General features: G+C 36.1%; 1 long non-coding RNA gene across 1 annotated transcript; it reads right to left on the bottom strand.

The window, feature by feature from the left end:
* Positions 1-6,305: 6,305 nt before the first annotated feature.
* Positions 6,306-12,822, bottom strand: LOC119089197. The gene is made up of 4 exons (XR_005093060.1): positions 12,419-12,822; positions 11,716-11,804; positions 11,028-11,056; positions 6,306-7,504 (listed from the first exon to the last, which is right to left on the bottom strand). It is a non-coding gene; the product is annotated as an uncharacterized LOC119089197 (long non-coding RNA).
* Positions 12,823-12,829: the final 7 nt, after the last annotated feature.

The raw sequence follows: 12,829 nt of genomic DNA, 5'->3' as shown, positions 1-12,829 counted from the left end.
TTGTCTATGGGATAGTGCTATTCTAGAGCTATGTATGTTTAAAAGAAGTGAAATTATAATGGAAACAATGCTAAGTCTAAATTCATAGTAGAGAATACAAAACTTACACACTTTTGATAAAAAAAAATAGCTGTCAGCCTTTTAAGTTTCTTAGAAATGAGAAGATCTCTTGAGGGTCCTATTTCATTTTCTGTAGAACCTGGGGGTCCCAAGCTCATTATATCTGTCATGTGCAGTGACAGGTGTAGTTACAGCTGCAAAAAGATCCCCTTTTATATCTCAATTTCCATGTTCTAAGAGGGAAGAATATTTCACTTTTCTTTTGGAAATTTGCCATTATTTAGCCTCAGGCCAAAAGCTTTAGAATTTTTTCCTTTCCTTCTTAAAATTGTCATGGGCAGCAAAGATACACCTTTTCCTCTGCCAAACACGCTGAACAAATTCACTTTATGAAATAAGTTAAAAATCATAAAATATAAAATATTCAGTATGGACAGTACTTTTCACAATAGTAAGCATAATGTTCACACCCAAAATTGATTTATAGGAAAATCCACTTAGTAATTTTTCAATTATTCAAAATGAGAGGAGATAAACATTTGGAAGAGGCTATGCATTCTGTTGCCTGTAGACACTTCTAAAGGCTCATCAGACACTCAGAGCTTTGCTTAAGGTGTCAAAAACTGTGACCCTCTTTGTTGTTTTTATACTTCTCTCTATAACATGCTTGTTATTATGATAAGTCAGGTCTAGGAAATGTGCTTCAAGGTGACTTTGTGAATTAGCTGGAACTACTTGTAAGCTTTTATGGAGGATATTTCTCCTCCTTCTGTTTCTTAAGTATGCATAAGTGACATCTAGAAATCCTACCTTTATTTCATGATACAGAGTTCCTAATAACAAGTGCTGACTTCAGTAAGTCATAAAAACTTTCTTTCTTCACTTTAGATAGTGCCAAGTGTGTTTGGAGCCTTTGAGTTATTCAGCTCTTACTGTGATCAGGGGACTTGTAAGAGACTATGGAACAGGTAGCTCAAAAGACTTAGATGTTTTTCTCATTGTATTTGAGGTCTCACATCTAACGCAAAGTTTAGAGTTTCATTATAGAATTTAAGAACTGTATGACATCTTTGTTAAGTATTTCCCACTTGTGTGTGTGGGAAGTACACAGCACGTAAACCCAGCTCCAACTTTTCTCTGGATAGAAGTCGGCATATAGCGAAAGATTTTTCCTATCAAATTAGGAAATGGATAAAAGAGATATTTAAAAAGGCTTTGAAAACATAACTGAAATACCAATATAGAAATTAAATTTAAGGACAGTATTTCAAGTAATAAAACAAAAAGTGAAGCATGATTCTTTGAAGAGAGTAAACATCAAGGCTAATACCCTAAACGTGACTATTCTCCAGATTCTTGAATTTCATGCGCTGATAAACATCACAATTTCAAGATAACACATTTCTTTTTTCAGATTTACCAGAATGGTTGTGGAATATTTTTAAAAAGCATGTGATGATATTTTCAGTATAATCCTATATTTAGAAACCTCTTGATATCAAGTAATATCCATGAATAATCAGCCAGTTATGGGTTACCCTACATTGTCTGAATATTTGCCTATTGAGAGTTAATTAACAACAGTAATGCAGCAGCTACTTGTACCTGATTATTTCTTTAAGTCTTCAGACACGTTATTTGAAAATAGCAGAGTTTCTGAAGATGGTTTCATCATGCCAATTTTCTTAAACACATGATGATATTAAAACATGCATAGTATAATGTAAGAAAATTATTGTCCATATGGATGTGGTCAGTGTTAAAAAAAAAAAAAAAAAAAAAAAAAAAAAAAAAAACATGGGAAGTTATGATCTAAGAGAATTAATGATAAAACGCCCTAACCATTATGAGGACTGGGAAGAAAGTGATGGGATGGCATGACTTACATAATATAAGGGACTACTTTTAATGTGACTGTGGCCTTGATGTGAGGTTGTTATCAAGGACAGACTCCTAAGAAAATGAAGAGCAGGAATTATATACCTGAACTCTATCTGAATTTCGGCACTTTCTTCCTATAAAATTCCATTAACAGCACCCACCCTGAAGCAAAACAATAAACCTTCCAAAAATTGTGTGTCTTTTTTATTAGGAGAGGTGTAATCAAACTCTGAAAATATACGATGCATCTTGATCTTTTCATGTGCATATGAAAGGATTCCCATTACTGAGTTAAAAACAATGTGAAAAATCTTACCGAAACTATGTATTGCTTATGCATTCCATTTTTAACATGAATCTATAAAGAAAAAAGCAAAAGGGGAAAAAAAGGAGGTCCTCAGGTTTAAGAGAAGAAACAAAGGAATACTCTTTGTAACAACTATGGTACATTGAGCATTGTAACTTTTTTCGTTTATGTAAAAAAAAATGAAACAAATAAATAAGAAATGCCCCATGCCTAAGTGTAAAAATTGATTTCTTATAGTCTATTATTATTAAGAGATTTGTGGCACCCTCTCAGCTAAATTCATGCTGAAAATTTACAAGAATTCATTGGTACAATGAAGTTATAAAAATGAATAAAATGTGGTACTTTTCTCCAATATTTTATTTGAGGGGAATACTGCATATTCAATGATGTAAGACAAATATATTCACTAAAAGAGATATGAGCATATCATTGGTAGATGCATATTGAAGGTAATTTATTTCTGAATCAAAATATCCAGAGAGATTTCAAAAAAGACTGCAGTTTTTAAGCAGAGAATGAAAAACAGAACTAGGAAATAAGTATTCCTGGAAACGGAAAGGTAGGGCAATATAATCTAATATCTAAGAGAACCACAAAGGTGAGGGTCAGATCACCAGATATTTTGTCTCAGACCGAAACAATGATGTCAGGTATTAAAATTGGGGTTATATTTGCTTACATTAACAGAATACATTTAGCAAACTACTATAAATAAAGATGTCTTTCTAATGTGAATATATCAGAGTAGTTATAGTGGGTCAGACAATTGATTAAAGTACCAATAATAAAAAAAATGTTTAAATTGTTTTATTCTTTCAAAAATTAAATATGGAAATGTTTCATAGGGAAACTGTGCATGCATTATTTGTCATAAAGCAATGCTAATGCTAAGAATACATTCCAATGAAGTTTTATCTATAGAAGACTTCATTGCCAAATGTTATAGTATTCTTTGAAACAATAGAATTTATAGAGGGTAGAAATACTCCTACATATGCCTCACCAGGTGTCAATTATTAAATCTAGCACCATGGTTTGTAAACGTGATGACACAGTAATTACAAATAATAGGTATATAATTGAAGTAGTGCTAATTAGAAAATGGAAAAATGTATATGCATAATTTAAAATATTCATAAGGTGAGCTCCAAAATATGCAACACATAATGTTAAAACATAAAAGAATTAATACTTACAGTTATTGCTTTCAGATTGCAATGGACAGAGGAGCAACTTTAAAATACAGATTTGATTTAGTAGTCTGGGACAGAGGCCGTGACTCTCCCAGATGATTCTACAGACAATATGCTGATGTGAGTCAAAGGACCGTACTTGAATAAGAAGTCTTTAGACAAACCTTTTAGCTTTTTCTTATTTTATTACCCTCCCTCAGGTCTAGAATTAACTATGAAGCTGAGTTAGCTTTAAACATGACCTTGAATTTCTTTATATCTTACTACCTATATATGTCTCCCAAAATTTTGTGCAAGGTGAATACATACTATTTTATAATTATGTTAATATTTATATAGTTAATGTTTATTATTATACATTATATTTTTGTTATTTTATTTTAAATTAACTACTTAATTTTCCTCTATTGTGCATTACTCCTTACATAAGTTATCACTTATCATATATTTAGCTATAGATTTTAATTTTAAATTTGTAATGGCCTATTTGTGAATCATTAGGACAAATGCAATATTTTGATCATAGTTGTATATGTATGTGTATTTGCATAAATACACACACATACATGCTGGGTATTAGCCAACTAAGGGTAATTAACAGTATCTTTGTTAGGGTTCTACTGCAGTGAAAGTTATGACCGATAGAAACTTGGAGATGAAAAAGTTTATTCTAGCTTACAAATCTCAGGTCATAGTCTATAGTAGAAGTACGTCAAGCAGGAAACTGGAAGGAGGGACTGAGCAAAGGCCATAGAGAAATGCTGCTTACTGGCTTAATCCTCATGACTTCCTCAGCCTGCATTCTTATAGCATCTATTACTATGATACCACCCATGCTGAAGTGGGCCATGCAAAACCAATCATCATTCAAGAAAGTGCACCAAAGTTTTGCCTACAGGTCAATTTGGTGAGAGCATTTCCTCAATGTTTCCCTTCTGAAATGATTCTAGCCTATGTCAAATGGTCATAGAAAACATAACATGGAAAAATACTTTACCCCCACCCCACATTAGTGCTTTTTCTCCAACAGTAACTTTAAACTTTTATCCTTTGCCTATAGTGAGTAGGTGAAAAATTGTGTCTGGTTATTTTGAGATAAATGCCTCATGTTAACAATGACTGCCTTGCAGTGCCTTAGAACATTGTATTTCTCACATTTAGCCATCACATGGCTCTTTCATTGCTCTCTCCTTTCCTACAATTTTCCAGTAGCCAATAACCACTGTTGTATTCCCATCATCTGTAAGATCAGTGTTTTTAGATTTCATAGCCCGTGTTTTTCTTTCTGTGCCTGGCTTATGTCTTCACAACATCATATCACCCAGGTCTATTTATGTTCTCAGAAACAGCAGATTTAGGGCTGTAGAGATGAGCTCCATGATTAAATCTGCTTTCTGCTTTCCTACAGGACCCAACTTTAGTCAAAATCAAGCAGCTCACAACAATTTGTAATTCCAGTTCCAGGTAATCTCATGCTTCTGATTTACACAGTCACTTGTATTTACATATACATACCCCATTGGCACACACACCCACATACACATAATCAAATTAATTTAACAATCTTTCAAAAAAGAAATAGCTCTTTTACACACAATTTTAATAGCTGAGAAGATTTCATTGTGAATTTCTTCTTGAAACATTCATTTAGGTATGAAAATTTAATTTAATTTTACTATCTGGTTATTGGGAGCAATATTGGAATAACCATGTGAGTACAGCTATCATTTTATATGCCATTTCATTTCCTCAGAAATGCAATCAGAGGTCCTGTTGCGGAGCCCTATAGCAGCCTTAATTCTATTTTCTTAAGGAAATTCCATGTTGTTTTCCATGACTATACAACCAGTCATTCTTACTGGAGAATCTGTGAAAACTCATTTTCCACACATTCTCAATAGCATTTTCCATTTCTCGGTAATTTCAGAATTCAGCTTGTTGAGAAGACAGGCTAATACAAACAGGAGAAAAACTGTGAAGGACAAAAGAAACTGTACTAAAAGCTTAAGGGAAAGATAAGAAAGATTGGCTAAGCCATCTTCAAGCACACTTACAATAAATGGGGGAAAACGTAAGTTCTTTAAAGTATCAAAATTTCTGTTTATCACTTGCCCAATGAAAGATTTTGAAGGAAAATATGGATACCAGTTTTGGACCATGACAATGAAGTATCTACTTTGAAGTGTCTATTGCTTCTCACAAGTTTCATCTGGACACTGCTCTTTAATAAGGTCACTTGTACAGACAGCTTTTGAGCTATCCTGGCATGGTGTCAGAGAGAACCTCCATCTTGATTGCACTGTAAGAGGTAAATAACTTTTGAGGTTGCTTCCCAGGGAGATTGAATTCAGAAATCCCTCTGAATGAACTCAGTCTCCTGGCTGTAAGGTACTGATGTTAACATAGACTGTGCAATTGTCACCCACTGGTTGATGTGCTTTTGTATACATAATAAATTATATAATGTCTACAACAGTAATATATTATATACAATAATGTATTTATATACCTACTTTCAGCAACATAGTACTCTTGGTCAAAACCAAGCAGCTCACATAGTACTCTTCTGATTCCCCCTAATCAGTTAGTTCATTTCTTATTGCATATATTCTAGAAGTTTGTTGTTTTTTTTTAAATTTTTGTTGGCATTTGGTGGGGTTGTTTTTGTTTGTTTCTTTGGTTCACAATTGCTTATGTGTCTGAACATTTAATCCAGTTTCCAAAAGTGTTTAAAGTGTTTGTTTTGTTTTGTTTTGTTTTGTTTTTGCTAATTTTCCTTTTTATGCCTATATTTTTATGTTCCATTTGCCCTGAGGATTGAAGATGAGATGTACATTAAATTTTAATGAATATCTCAGTAGTTTTGCAAGTAAATTGTTTATTTCTGTTGTAAAATGAGTTCCTTGGTCTGAATTAGGACACGAAAGAAAATTAAAATGAGAAATTACATTAGTTCCTATTTTTTTAAACTGATGGATTGATGTGCCCACTTGGATAGTACCCAGTCCACCTAAAGAACATGCTAACAATATTTTAAAAGGGGATATTTCTCTTGAAGTCAAGGTAATTTAGAAAATTCATGTGGAGCATTACACGGGGGTGGTAAACTATGGAGACTTCCTGAGGTATATTAGTTTGCTCAAGAAATTTGATAAGACATATGGGCCCCACTCTTGGAAATGATTTGGTCAGAGTTTTATGGATGCTGGGGCAGAACCCATTGATTTTTTAATTTCCTAGGCTATCTGCTGTCTACACATGTATCCCACCTGATGGGAGAAAAGTTGCAGCCTAAAGACAAAAAGACAGGAGGCCAACCGAAGCACATTTAGTCCAATGTTCCATCCATCTCATAATTGTCTGGCCTTTTGTTACACCCATCTGTCATATTTTTTTTTCTGATTTTGTTGCATTTTCCTGATGGTGATACGAGGTATGGATAAAAACACGTTTATAAATTATATAAAAAGGATAGGGTCGCTTTGGGTTATATACTGAGATGTTGTGTTTGACCTATCATTTCCTGGAGATGTACCATCAATTTCCTTGGTACGGGATGGACAGTGAGTAATAGAAGTGCTACCAGAGAGATGGATAAGCTGTGATAACCAGCAGTTCTCTGTTGTTCCTGGCATTTGACATCGCTCAGAAGTTAAGAATCTGTGGGGTTTCCAGAGTGAAACAACTGCATGACAGGATACAAAACGCCCTCAAATCACTGCAAATGGGGGGTACATTTCTTTCTGTTCTTATGCAGGCCTAGAGAAAACCACTGAATTCGGCAACTTGATCTGATATTACTTTAGGGAAATATTATGCTTTGAGTATTGTATGTCAGGAAATTATGACATAATCAGTCATGTTTCACAGTCTGAGTTGGTTAAGAGGATACCTGGAGTGTTTCTATATTTTCAGTCAATTTTGTAGAATGGAAACAGACTCTTCATCAGTCCAAAGTATAGGAGAGTTAAAATGGACTTAAGGTATCACTTCTGTGATAGTGTTAATTGCCAGCTTGTCAGGGTCTGAAGTCATCTAGGAGACCAGTCTTCAAGCAAGCCTGTGAGAGATTACATAGATTAAGATTACCCTCTGAGAATGACAGTGAGAGGCTGCCTTAAATAGGTTAATCATTGTAGGGTGTCTTATCAACTGTGGGCAAGCACACCCCTTAGATGTGCACACCGGACTATATACAAATGGAGAAAGGAAACTGAATAGGAGTGTTCAATGCTCTCTGTTCTTGATTGTGGATGTCATGTGATCACCTGTCTCAAGCACTTGACTGTGTCATTTCTCTGCTATGATGGACTATAATCTTGAATTGTGAGCTAAACTGAGTACTTTATGTGAGTAATTTATCAGAGCAACAGACAGAGAAACTAAGAAATAGTCATGTAAAATGATGGGAAATTTACTAACATTCTTCATATGAGGAATTCTTCTAATAATAATTCTTCTAATTATTGAGAGGTATAATATTTGATGTTCTTATTAAATAATAAAAATGGGTGAGTAAAGGTCATGTAGAACCCATAGCCTTGATGAAGGCAATCGAGTCAACAATTATGTGTCTAACAAGCAGCTATGAAGACAGTCCTAAAATATGCAAAGGCATTTTAACTGTCTTCTTCTAATCTCAGATATAAAGAAAAATAGAAAGACCATATAAAGCAGAATAAAAAAGATGAGCAGGGGTCAGGTTCTTTTGACATCAGATGAATTAAGAATATCAGTCTGATAGTTAGAGAGTCTATAGACTTTTAAGTCATACTAAAAGTTTTTTTTTTTTTTTTTTTGGAAGTAAATTCGACTCATGGTTTAGTGCCAGGCTCTGTATCCTTGCGGAATGAAGAAGGTAAAGGGAAGAACCCACTGCTCTGAGTCCAACTGCAAGTTCCAAACTTTGTTCTGCATCAGCAAAGGGATATTGTTAGATTATGCAAATAGTTTTGTAGACAACACATACAGTATCTATACTTAATAGTCATTCAATTCACAGGTATGGAATGAGTGCCTCCTGTAGGAAGGGGTTCAGCCACTGCTTTCCTTATAGGTAGCCAGTGCTAAGCAGAAAGCTCTGTTGTATTTTATATTGGTATAGTAAAATCACAGATGGGAAGAATTATTATCAGATCAGTTGAAATCTCTGTGTGTAGAGTAGTTATTAGCCACTAAACCTTCTAGCATCTCTGTAAATCTGTTGGATTTTCAACCATTGGAGACAAATTGGCTTTGTCATAAAATCAAATAAACAAATAAAGGCAAGATACAAACACACACACACACACACACACACACACACACACACACACACACACACACACACTTCGTCATAAGATTTGTCTACCCAAGCCAGGCAGTGGTGGTGCATGCCTTTAATCCCAGCACTCAGGAGGCAGAGGTAGGCAGATCTTTGTGATTTCTAGGCCAGCCTGTTCTACAGAGCAAGATCTAGGAAAGGCACAAAGCTACACAGAAAAACCCTATCTCAAAAAAAAAAAAAAAAAAAAATAGATTTGTCTACCCATAAGGTGAGTTCAGTTATAGTAAGCTTGAAATCAAAGAGTTTATTCCAGTGAGAATAATTCCTGGGGGAAGAAAATACCTCCACAAATGCTAGTTATTTAGAGTGAGTGCCTGAGAGCTCTAGGTATACTGAGGAAGAGGAAGAACAGGGGGAGGAAGAGTGAACGTGGTTGATGAGGTGGTAGAAGTAGGAGGGGCAGGAGTCCTGATAAACATGATACAGGAGAGTATGCCTAGCAGAAGAGGAAAGAGAGAATGAGACAAGAATAAAAAGAGGAAGAGGAACAAGAGGGCAAGGGGACATGAGAGAAGAAGACTGAAATGAGGTGGAGCAGGGGGAAGTTAAACCAGACTCGTTGTAACTGCATTGGTCCAAACAATATCTCAATTGGCCATCCCTGCCGTTTATTTAATATGTTTCACATACTAATTAACTACCAGAGACTATTGCTCATGAAGATGGGAGGATGATCGGATGTAATTACAATGCACTGGAAAGAAGGTGTGATTGCAAATTATAGCCAAATGATCGCGGTTCTATGTCCCCAGGACTTCTACCAGGGCTGCTTCCTTGCCGTCTGTTTTAGCTTGCACAGCCTGAGTCTAGCGGTCATGTCAAGTGGTTTTTTTTTGTGTGTGTGTGTTTACTTGTTTTATAACAATGGAAGGTAATTTGGCAGCTGGATGGTGAAGGGCATTTCTAGGAGGGTTTTGAGGAGCAGACACGTGAATTGAAGGAAGTAGCAGAGGAAATGGAAGCAGAATTCAGGGATTGGGTTTGGGGCAGGGTTATAGATACATAATTTGTCATTTTCTGGATCAGGGTTATAGGATAGAAAGACAAGCGTTTAAAAGAGGCATGATTTAAAATGATATTATGGACTTTCTGTATGCTAGTCATAATGTTGTTTGAGTCCTTTTGCCTACCAAATCTAATTCTTTCCATTATAGAAGTGATTCCAAATAAGATTATATGTGAATTTATCAGTCAGCTGTTGAGTCTTATCCTGTTCCAAGGGCAATACAAAGAGGGAAATCATGGAAAAAAAAATGGAGATTGGAGGCTACTGTTGAGACAAAGAGAACTGTGGAGTTCCCCTGATGCCACCAAAGAATTAGGCCCATCACTGGCAGCAGACCTTGACTGAGGAGGGGTAGGTAGAGTGTCACTGGCCCATCAACTAGCCTCCTGGTGCCTGGAGACAATCAGACTCAGTGGGGAGCTGTTTCAAGCAGGAACTCATTTATTAAGCATCAGCACAACCTTTATAAAGCACCAAACCACAGCCAGCTTTCCTTCTACCAATCACAACAAAGGTCACATATCCACAGTCTCATGAGAAGGCCATGTGCCTATGTCATCTCTCCTGATCCCAAGAGCCAATCATAATTTTGGTAAACAAGTAAGGTCTCCACCCAGCTCACTTCCTCTCAGTGCCATCTTTGGCTTTTGCAGCCCTACATGTGCTCGGCATACCCACGGAGAACATTTTCACTATGCGTATACAAATTATCCTCTCAACAGATGTCACAGGATATAAGAAATCACTTCCAGTGTTAAACAAGGTAAGTGAAGACACTTTGCCCTAGAGAGTAAAGATGGACTTGGTAAAAATACCTTTCTCTAATTTACCATATGGTTGATGTGTATTAGCCCAGATTCTTAGTGTCTGAACCTGGGACAATTCATCCCAGAATAATTCTTTTCAAGGAACTAACAAATTAATAATGAATAATGTGCATGGATTTCTTTCTTAGGCAAACTTTCCTGAGTGTTTTCTCCATCAAAGACAGAAGGTTGTAATTAAACTTCTTGCCCTAGATTTTCAATTTTGACTTTTGTCATTTATTGAAGATGAATTACCCATGTCCTCTGCAAAGTGGATATTTCATTGCATATATTACAAGAATCAGAATGGAAGACATTGTAGCTCTTCTAGAGACTCAGCAGAGTTTTCCCAAATACACACTAATGTGATGAGAACTACAAACTCACTTGATTTGAAGAGCCTCAGGAGTAACATATATGTTTAGTTGTTAATCCTACATCTTACCTTTGGATTTTGTGACTTAAGGTAAATTTCTAAGGGACAAAGGAAAAAGAAAATCATAGTTACCATCGAAAGAAGAAAGGCCAATATTAAAAGTCAAGTAAAATATAGGTGGCAATACCCAAGGTAGTGCAAATCAGTGCTTTCTCCTTTTGTACATGTAGAAGAACAGTAAAAGACAGAGCGTGCCATTCTATCTCAACCAGTGTAGACTGAAAACACAATAGGAGGCTCAGTGAGAATGCTTGTCTTTTGCTGGCTTCAGCAGCCAGTCAAAGATGTTATACGAGACAACACAAAGAACAACTTCAGTAACAGACAATTACTTCCCACAGTGGTGGAAAGGAGAAAATAGGCCACTGAGCCAGTACTATCGGGTTCTTCCTTAGGATCATTGTCTTGGTGTATCCATATCTAGTTTCTTGTGGCTGTATATGATGGAGAGGAGGGAAGCAAACAGCAGTGTCTGTTTTTTACTCCTTGTGTGTGTGTGTGTGTGTGTGTGTGTGTGGAGGGGGGGCTGCCACACAGCTCCCAAATAAATCACACACAGAGGCCAATTCTTAATTATGAATGTCTGGCCTTAGCTTGGTTTGTTTCTTGCCAGTTTTCCTTAGCTTTAAATTTATCCCATTTGCCTTTTGTCTCTGGGCTTTTCATGTTCTCTTACTTCTGTGATTCTTACTCTTACTCTTTGACTTGCTGTGTCGCTAAGTGACTGGTACCAATGTCCTCTTCCTTGTCTGGTTGCTTCCTTTTCTCCTTTTCCAAGATTTCTCCCTGTAGATGTAACCAACCATCTTATTAAATAAGAAACACAGAACCAATGCAAAGAAGAAAGCCAAGAGGTCAGAGCTAAGAGCTAAAACCTTACCCTTCCTCCTGCGGTGGTCCTCTCCAAACCAGAGCTACTTCCTATGTTAAAGTCTTTATATAGAGTTTCTGTTCTGCCTTCTCATTGGTTGTAAACACAACCACATGACCACCTCGTCATGGCCTGTCTGTATAGACCTCCAGGTTTTCTATGGTTGTTATTGAGATTAAAGACATGTGTATCCAATGCTGGCTGTATCCCTGAACACACAGAGACTTACTTAGCTCTGCCTACCAAGTGCTGGGATTACAAGCGTACACCACCACTGCCCTGCTTTCCTATGGCTTGCTAATAGCTCTGACCCCCAGGTAACTTTATTTATTAACACACAAATAACATTTTTTTTTTTTTTTTTTTTTAACTTTTCTGTATTTTGCTTTCTGAGCTACTTTAGACACGCTCAACTCACATATCTGCTTCTGATGTATTAACTCCACAACAAATAACATTTTAATACAAATAAAATATCACCATATCTCCCTCTGTATATTCTGCCAGCCCTGCCTATCCTTTCTCTTACCTTGCTATTGGTGGCTCAGATCATTATTAAACCATCTTGTGTTTTAAAAAGACTGGTACAGTAACACAGCTTCACAGAGTTAAACAAATGCAAATAAACAAAAGTAACACTCCTTAAAATAATGTTCTACAACAAGTGTCTATTTTGTCAGGACAGTAATCATGTTCATGAGGTTTCCATCTTTATGACATAATTGCATTCCATAGCTAGCATTCTATTATCATCACATTTGGCAGTAGGACTTGCACACATTCAAATGTGGGCATCAATCCATTTAGTTCACAGCACCAAACATTACAAATTCAAGCAGCAGTCTGTCAGTGAGCAGCATGTCCCCAGCTACATCATCCATCCATTTGTGCTCACAAGAGGAAGTTAATCTTTGCTCTTACCTCATAAGTTTCCACTCTG

The sequence above is a fragment of the Peromyscus leucopus genome, chromosome 17 (genome assembly GCF_004664715.2).
Source record: "Peromyscus leucopus breed LL Stock chromosome 17, UCI_PerLeu_2.1, whole genome shotgun sequence".
In the NCBI taxonomy this organism is placed as follows: Eukaryota; Metazoa; Chordata; class Mammalia; order Rodentia; family Cricetidae; genus Peromyscus; species Peromyscus leucopus.
Note: the sequence above shows the minus strand (reverse complement) of the source record. Positions and strands in the feature narration are given on the sequence as shown.